This window comes from Lytechinus variegatus, chromosome 3 (genome assembly GCF_018143015.1).
Source record: "Lytechinus variegatus isolate NC3 chromosome 3, Lvar_3.0, whole genome shotgun sequence".
Taxonomy (NCBI): domain Eukaryota; kingdom Metazoa; phylum Echinodermata; class Echinoidea; order Temnopleuroida; family Toxopneustidae; genus Lytechinus; species Lytechinus variegatus.
Window position 1 is genome coordinate 6,924,404 of NC_054742.1, and position 8,476 is coordinate 6,932,879.

Genomic DNA, 8,476 nt, shown 5'->3' on the forward strand with positions numbered 1-8,476 from the left:
AGTAGAATTTCATCACCCTGAGCTGAGACTACAAATTCATATAGTTGGCTGCTGTGAGTCCTGAAATAAAGCTTGTTGATACGTGGTATGTGGTGGTCCATGATAACTTGCATGTGAGTTGGATGGTGTCATGTCATTCCAATTAAATGGCCATGCTCCACTATCTTGATTCTCTCCTGTCTTCCATTACCGTCGCTCTGTTTTCCCTCCTACACTCTTCCTCATCCATCCTCCTTTCCCAATCTCCCTCTGTTGGTATTCCCGCTTCCTTACTTCATCTGGCAGGTGATGTCGTTTCCCCATATCTTTTACCTCTTCCTTCATTGTGTATAGCTTCAGAGCAGCTACAAGCTTCCTTTTGGTATGTTGTCTTTTGCCCATATCTTGTATCTCTTCCTTCATTGCGTATTGTCTGCAGAGCAGCTACAAGCTTCCTTTTGGTATGTTGTCTTTTGCCCATATCTTGTATCTCTTCCTTCATTGTGTATTGTCTGCAGAGCAGCTACAAGCTTCCTTTTGGTATGTTGTCTTTTGCCCATATCTTGTATCTCTTCCTTTACTTCATTGTGTGATGTCTGCATAGCAGCTTCAGCTTTGTTTTGGTGTCCGCTTTCCTCTTCAGCTCTTTTTTTTGTGTGCATGTTTTGTCTTTGGGATCCTTAACTGAAGGGCTTCAGGTGTGTCCTTGTCCGATGCAGCACCTATGCTTGAACTGTCAGCTGAGGACTTTTCATGGATTGGTGTCTCATCAACCTGTGTCTCATATTCCACAGCAATGGCATGTTGATTAGGTTCCAGTCGGTCTGAACCAGGGCTTGGAGAGATACAGATCTGCTTGCTGTGTTGCCTTTACACCCGAGGTATCACATAGGAACCAGTAAATTACCTTACAACCAATAAAGAAAATACATGTCCATTTACACATAACATCCAAAATATACAGTAATGAACAATACCCAGACATCAGCACAGCTGAGTGACCATCAAAATACAAGAAGTAACAAGTACTGATAGTTGATGCAACTAGCATACATGTATTAGCAAAAATGCTTCATAAGGTAGCACTCTCAATGTATTAAGGAGCATGTCAAAATGGGTACACTGTAGAACCTACATGAATAACTAAACATTAAAAAAACAGACCTGCACAAGTAAATAATGCATTCTATAAAGAACTAGAATTAGAACTTATTGCGCTTAAAATATTAAAATGCATAACTGTACACAAGAGCAACAGAGACATCTGACAATACAAGAAATATATTAGCATCACAAGGTAAAAAACAGCAATTTTTTTACAGGCATTGATATGTCCGTGGATTAGGGTGTACACAGTATTCATATTGAGTCAACAATTTAGAAGATTCACCAGTACTTGGAACAACCGAGTGCTTGGTGGTTTGTAACCATACAGCAGTCCCTACCCTCTACATAATGGACGTCACTTATCTACATATGTAGGGCCCAAGCTACAGCCAAGCACTCTTCAGTCATATTGTAGTTCTTCTCAGCAGAAGACAAGGACAATTTGCATAGCCTAGCTGCAAAAAGTGTGATGTTTTTCCTGCAGTTCATAAAAACCCTCCTGCACAGTTCCTTTGCATGTTTCATGGTTGTGTTTCCCATCTTTTGACCACTGTTGTCATGACATTTGATTGTCAACGATGACATCTAGAGGGTTGAAATGTCCTATTCCTGGATTTGCCACATTCTCCTGACTTTAATACAGTTGATCTCCTAGTCACATACCATTGAGGCTATAAAGATTGGAGATCTGTAGGGAGTGTGATACCCGCCCGATGCAAAGCAACTGAACATTTTCATGGTATTTACACAAGCAGGCATGGTATGGAATGTCAACCTGTAGCAGCACTTGGAGTGGCCAACATTCTGAGAAGTTTGAAAATAAGATTGAACAGGTTAGGTTGTCATTCAGAAACATGGCATAGGCTTCCCTGATTGTGGTGAGCATGTATTGCTTCTGCACTATTTTTCCTTTGTTGACCTTGCTGATGAATGATGAAATCGTTCAGGGCATATCCTGCATGTCTCCAAATAGAAATTGGTGACTTCTCGGTTTCAGTCTCAAGACCTCAGTTACCATTTCCAGCATCAGTTTATGGACTCTACTGCAAGCCCAACATCATTAGCAAGAGCTGCAACAACTGCTTTTCTCTTCCTATGTAAAGCTGGTACACTCTGCACTAAGCTTTACCCATTGTCTGTGGAGACTTAAATGGGGGGATATGTATTAAATTTCCAAACTGGACTCGACCACAGATATTTTGGCAGCTGCTGGATGATGCTTGCCATGTTCTCTGCTTTTAACCTTCACAGCAGTCTTTTCAGTGGGCATCATACTTTGAGCAAACAGACAAATTTATATTTGTAATCTGTAATCATTTCCACATTTCCATCATACTTAAGTCTTAACATATGCATAACCCATGAGCACCACCAAATCTTTGTGCCATACCTTTACTTGGCATAACAAAGTAGACAAACCTGGAAGAATATTAGATTCATCATTTAAGCACTTTGTTTCAGTAAGGCAAACAAAGTCAAATTCTTTGACAAACTATTCCAAAATACCTTAACAGAGTTAGCTCCTGAGACTGCACACATTTAAACTGACAAAGGTCAGTTCACATTTCTTATTGGGGCAGTGCCTGTCCTAAAACTTAGGAAAATAGCGAAGATCCTTGACTTTAGCCTCATCCCAACCCACTTTCCACAGATCATCAGGAGAGCCAATCATTGTCATCTCTTCTTGGTCATGTAAATACCAGCTCCCCTTGATTGAGGGATCTTTCTTGAGCTCACATAACATTGAATTACAAAGCAGCGTGAAATCCTCATTCACGTAAATTGACTGGTAACCATAAACATTCCTCAATTTTTTTTTGTTGTTCATGATGTCCGACTTGACATCTTGTTGAACGAACTTTGCTATGATGCACTTCTTTGATGGTAGCGTGTGGCTGATACGATTGTCAGTGTTGGTAACAGCAACTCCCATTTAACAGCTACCTTGATTATGATATCATTAGGAGACTCCCTCTTTGTATGGCATGAATCCTGATGGACTTCCTTCTGTAGTACTGCTCCATACAATCAAACTCAAAACTGTTCTGCACCTCCACACTCTTGACTTGTTCAATACCATCAAACTTCCTTTCAAGCCCCTGAAGGAGACGCCGGATCAACTCTTCAAGTGCAGACAAAACTCCAGCAGACACTTGTTCAATAATGAGTGGTTGAACTTCCATTACCACATTGGTCAAAGAACAGTTGTTGAACAGTAAGTACACTTAAGTTTCAAACAAGAGTAGAGTTGAACATTAGGCAACACAGAAGTTGATATGAGGGACAAAAATCTAGCAGTGATAAATAGCTTGATAAGTCAGTTAATCACAAATTTACTCACATTTGTATCAAATAGTCCAAACAAAAATCAGATCATAATCCAATGCATTGTCTTACCAATTATGCCACACCAGTCGAGCTGACCAAATTGTTGGATATTATGCTATATTGTTCACCATGAGGCGTAGTCTGACTAAAATAAATACTTATAAAGTACTGGGTCTATCTTTTATCTTGACTTCTCTTTTTATTGACAAATTAAACGTACTACATAAAGGTGTGACTAGAAAAAGAATAGCTTTTTTAAAAACACTACAGTCAATGCCATCATAACCAGGGCTTTGTTTGGCTGAAGTTCAGACACAATTTTAATTATTTCACTAGGTTGTATGCGGCTAAGAAAAAATGAATTCAACAAATTTCGGGGTGGCAAAAAATGATCATAAGAACACCAAGATTGTGGCAAGGTATTAGTCATGTCTAGTCTGATAGTTGTAAAATATTTATTAAATAAGTTTGCAATTTCCTTGCAATCAGATATCTGAGTTTTATAAAACAAAAAAACTGATCCAGATTTAAAATAGAGCCAATATACATGTTAGGAAAATGTCTGGGTTTTTTGTTTTGTTGGAATTGCCCTTACGGATCTAGTTAATGGAAACTTTGAGCTAATTGTGATCAAGCATCATTGAACATCCTGCATTAGTTTCGGGTTACAAAAGTCATTTAATGTCAATGAACATGCTGGTGCATTTGTTTACTTGTCATCATAACTTTGAAAGCTTATGGATCTAGTTCATGAAATGTGGACATAAGGGTAATCAAGTCGTTCTGGAGCAAAACAAAATACTATTAATTATATGAATGTGTTTTTTTTTGTGTGTGTGAATGTTTATTCAATAGTTGTATTCAAAGTCAGCACTGCTGCTGTATGTATATTGAATCGTGTAATGCAGGCAAGGCTTTCAGAGGCGTTCCACTTAAGTTTGAATTCTTTATGTGCACTAACATACCAGACTTAATTCATTGGATATTGCTGTCTTTGTACTTGTAGTTTAAGGGCATCATTGTCTAGTGCAGCGCTTCTCAAACGGTGGGCCGCAAAGCTCTCCTAGGTGGGCCGCGAGAAGCTCCAGAGGAAGAAAAAAAAAATGGGGGAAAAACTATAGTATGTTTCACAGACCTGGATCTGTCTGACAGCCCAAATATGTTATGTTTGATCGGTCTACATGGGTCAAATAAAGCTATATAAAGCATGCTTTATGCATGTTGCAATATGCAGACACATTATGATGCTTTCGATCTAACTTTGATGTGAACCTCATCATGTATGCATATTGTGTAGAATTTAGTTTATTATTGTCGCCCATTTACCAGACCTTTGCGAATGCAGTTAAAGTTCTTGAACTGTTTGTTTCGAACGTGCTTCAGGGCTTTGTGTTCAAATTTCACGAGAACGTACGTTCATCAAAATGGACCTTTTTTGTAAAGCAATTTAAAAAGGGTGAGGGAGCTAGAAACAAACTGAAAAGTCTCTTAATGTAACTGTAAGAAAATATGACCTTGAATACATTAAATTTGGATTCATCATGACTGGCAGTGATGCAAAATCATAAGCAATTTGTGTGGAATGTTGAAGGTATTCAGCATTCTTGTTATTAAGTTGTTTTGTTGTCATGGTTGTATTTGTTTAGAGGAGGGGCTCAAAGGCCAGGCTACTTAAAGTTATGCGCACTAATATGCCCATTATAATCATCGTCTCTCTTTGAGTCGAGACAAGTAGTCATATCGCTTTAAAATTTTGGTAGGTGGGCCTCAAAAAAAATTTGGGAGTCAAAGTGGTCCTAGAGTAAAAAAAGTTGATAAGTGCTGGTCTAGTGGTTATGACTCATTTTTCAAGCAGAGGGCTGTGCATTCAAAGAAATATGGGCAATTCATAGATGTGAAGATTTAATGTGTGAAATTTCATTAGCTGTTGGGAAGGATTTTGTTAGAGGGAATTTTTTTTGGGGGGGGGTTTACCCTGCTGGTCAACCCTAACTGCCTATTCATTAATGCCTTTAAAAAAAATAAACATGATTCTGGACTATACAAATGTATCACTGCTTTTCATTGTGAAACTATGAAAAAGGTGAAACTGCAAAATGTCATAACTTTATTAGTGTGTGAGCAATTTTTTTATTTTAATAAGTGTGTTTCAAGTAATGAGGCAGACTTGTCCTTGTAACAAACGTCATGTATGCATTCAAATACATTTTCTGTTTTGGATATAATTTGTTTTGTTATTAAATTGATTATGAAGTACGTATATTTGTAGATTTCATTTGTTTCTATTATTTGCATTTTCATTCTATTTAACCCTATCTAGGTTGGGGTATTTTGGGAGTTCATATGGCCGAGATCTTGGCCGTTAACCGCGCCGAAAATTGGCACGCAGGTTGTCTGGGATATAATCTACAAAATTGTATAGCAATTTATTTCGTGCAAATTGTTAAGTAATTATGCTAATTTATGCGTAATTAGTATGCAAAATCATACTTTTTCCTGTAACTCCATAAATAAAGCTCCAAATGTTCTACTCTTTGTGGTGTTCTTAGCAAGTTTACATGAAAAAATTGTGATATCAGATCAATTTCTTATGTAATATACTGTTTTTTGCAATTTCTTATGTATTTGTTTGTTTTTTCAATGAAATTGATTGGGGACTCTTCTTAGATCATAAACAGCATATAATACATACATTTAGTTCAGCAAAACTAAAAATAATCATACATATATGATTTTTTGTTGAAAACACAATTTATATCGACTTTGTACACAAAATCACATTTTTGAGCAATTTTGGGTCTGACATGCACTTAAATAACATTGTGTAATTTCGAAACCTGGATGATGCAAACTTGGCCTTGGAGCCCCCCTCCCCCCCCCCCCGGCCTTGATAGGGTTAAAGGTAATTCTTTTTTACATCTGGAGGCCTTCTAATGATACCATGAAAAACAAATGTGATTCAAACTACATTTAAGTTTGAAAGTAATCTACAGACATAACCTCAAAAGAGATCCTCAATCCGGTATGCCATCTATCAATTGCAGCAGACAAGTGAATTTCTAAGTTAGGCCAGCAGGGCATAATCAGTTGCACGTACTATACTAGCGCAGCACGTGCAGATTTACCTTTTTCCCATGAGGCATGCCTGTCCTCTGCAGCTGATTATAGGTGGTACACTGTATTTTTAATCCACCAGATTGTACCATGGTACAAAACCATAGTTTAGCAGGTTTCATGTAATATTAAACTTCAATTGTGCACATTTGACAAAAGTGTGCATTTATAATTGGAATTTTATTTGAGTACAATATGAAAGGAGCATAATTATTTATGCAAGTCTGCATAAACCATTTTTCATACCTTTATACAATTGAAAACTATGGATCGGCAATGGGAGAACCTTCAATGCGAATTAGTGTCCTTTTGGCTATCCTTGGCTATCGGTCGATGGGTCTCTCAATTTTCTTGTGTTTGATTTCTTTTATTCCTTTTGCCAGAAATGAAATGAATAGGTTTAAGTGCCATATAAAAGCACTTACTGTTAATATTAACAGTAAGTGCTTTTTTTCTTTGTTCATTGCAAGAAAGAAAATAATAAGATACCCCCCCCCCCCCCGTCCAACTCTCTTTGCTTGTTATATTGCAGAGCTGCTTATCGTTACATGAAAAATTAATAATTTGAATTTTAGTTTACTTTACATTGACCATCTGATATTCAGACCACAATGTTTTCTCAATCATAACAAATTTGGGCTCGAATATAATACAAATATGTACTTTTTCATTTTTGAATATTTTTACACTTAAAGAAAAGGAACATATTCATATTGCTTGCTTCCAAAATCCTTTGTTCTATAACTATTTCCAGGAAATTCATATAAATATTATTGATCAAGATTAAGAATAAATGTTTCTAAATTATGTAGATCCCTGATTACAAATTTCTGCTTTTAAAGGTTGGCTGCCTTTTCCCTGTACATTATGGATTCCTTGCCTTGTCACTTCCTCTTTACCTCTCGTTTTACGCGTAGTATGAAATAAGAATGAGTACACATACTATGGTACATAGATTTTTTTAAAATTTTATTTGTAAAAAGGGAAATATCACACAATTCAAGTACATTGTACATCAATCTGTAAATATCAGTGAGTAGGTGTAAATTTCTCAACACTCAAAGCATGAATAAAATGTCACATGGAATGCCATCAGCCATTGCAGTTACTTTGACTTTTGATGTTTAAAGTGCAATGCATCCCAAAGAAACTTCTACATTCTGCAAGTCTCAGCAATCCATTCAAAGAATCTCTTTCATAGGAATTGAACTACAATAATGATATTAACTGGATTTTTAAAGTGATTTTAAGCTACCTTCACCGGCACTCAGTGCATTCAAGGAATTAATCCTGCCGGGAACCCATTAACCTCTCCTGGGTTGAGTGCAGCAGTGTGGATAAATTTCTTGCTGAAGTAAAAGACACCAGGGCTTGAATTCGAACCAAGGACTCTCTGTTTGAAAGGTGAGAGTCAGAACCACTTGACCAAGATGCTGAGAGAATACAATACAAGTATAAGAATAATATACTGACTTTAAATTCACACTACTCGTACAGGCAGCAGGTTAGATCACCAAGCATTTAATTATGATTCATGTACATGTGGCCATGCGTTTTGAGTTGGGCCCATTTCCTTTACAACTCATATTTTCCTCCAAATTCGCACCATTTTATACAATTGTATTTTTTTCTTATGTTTGACATCCTATACCCATAAAAGTATATATATTCTGAAAGGAAATTGTCCGAGGAATTCAAAAATGCAATCAGAAAAGGCATAGGGTAATGCCATTAATAGTTAAAGGTCAAAATATGTGGAAAACTGAAAAAACATACTTCTCAATAAATCTGAAAATCAGATAAACTTTAAGGGAAATAACATGCATATTTCAACTCTTTAGAGTGAGACCTTTCCAGTGACATATAACTTGTTGGGGATAACTCTTCCAAAATAATTGGGCACAATCATCTTTTAAGACCAAATTTCACATCACATTTTTTCGGGTAA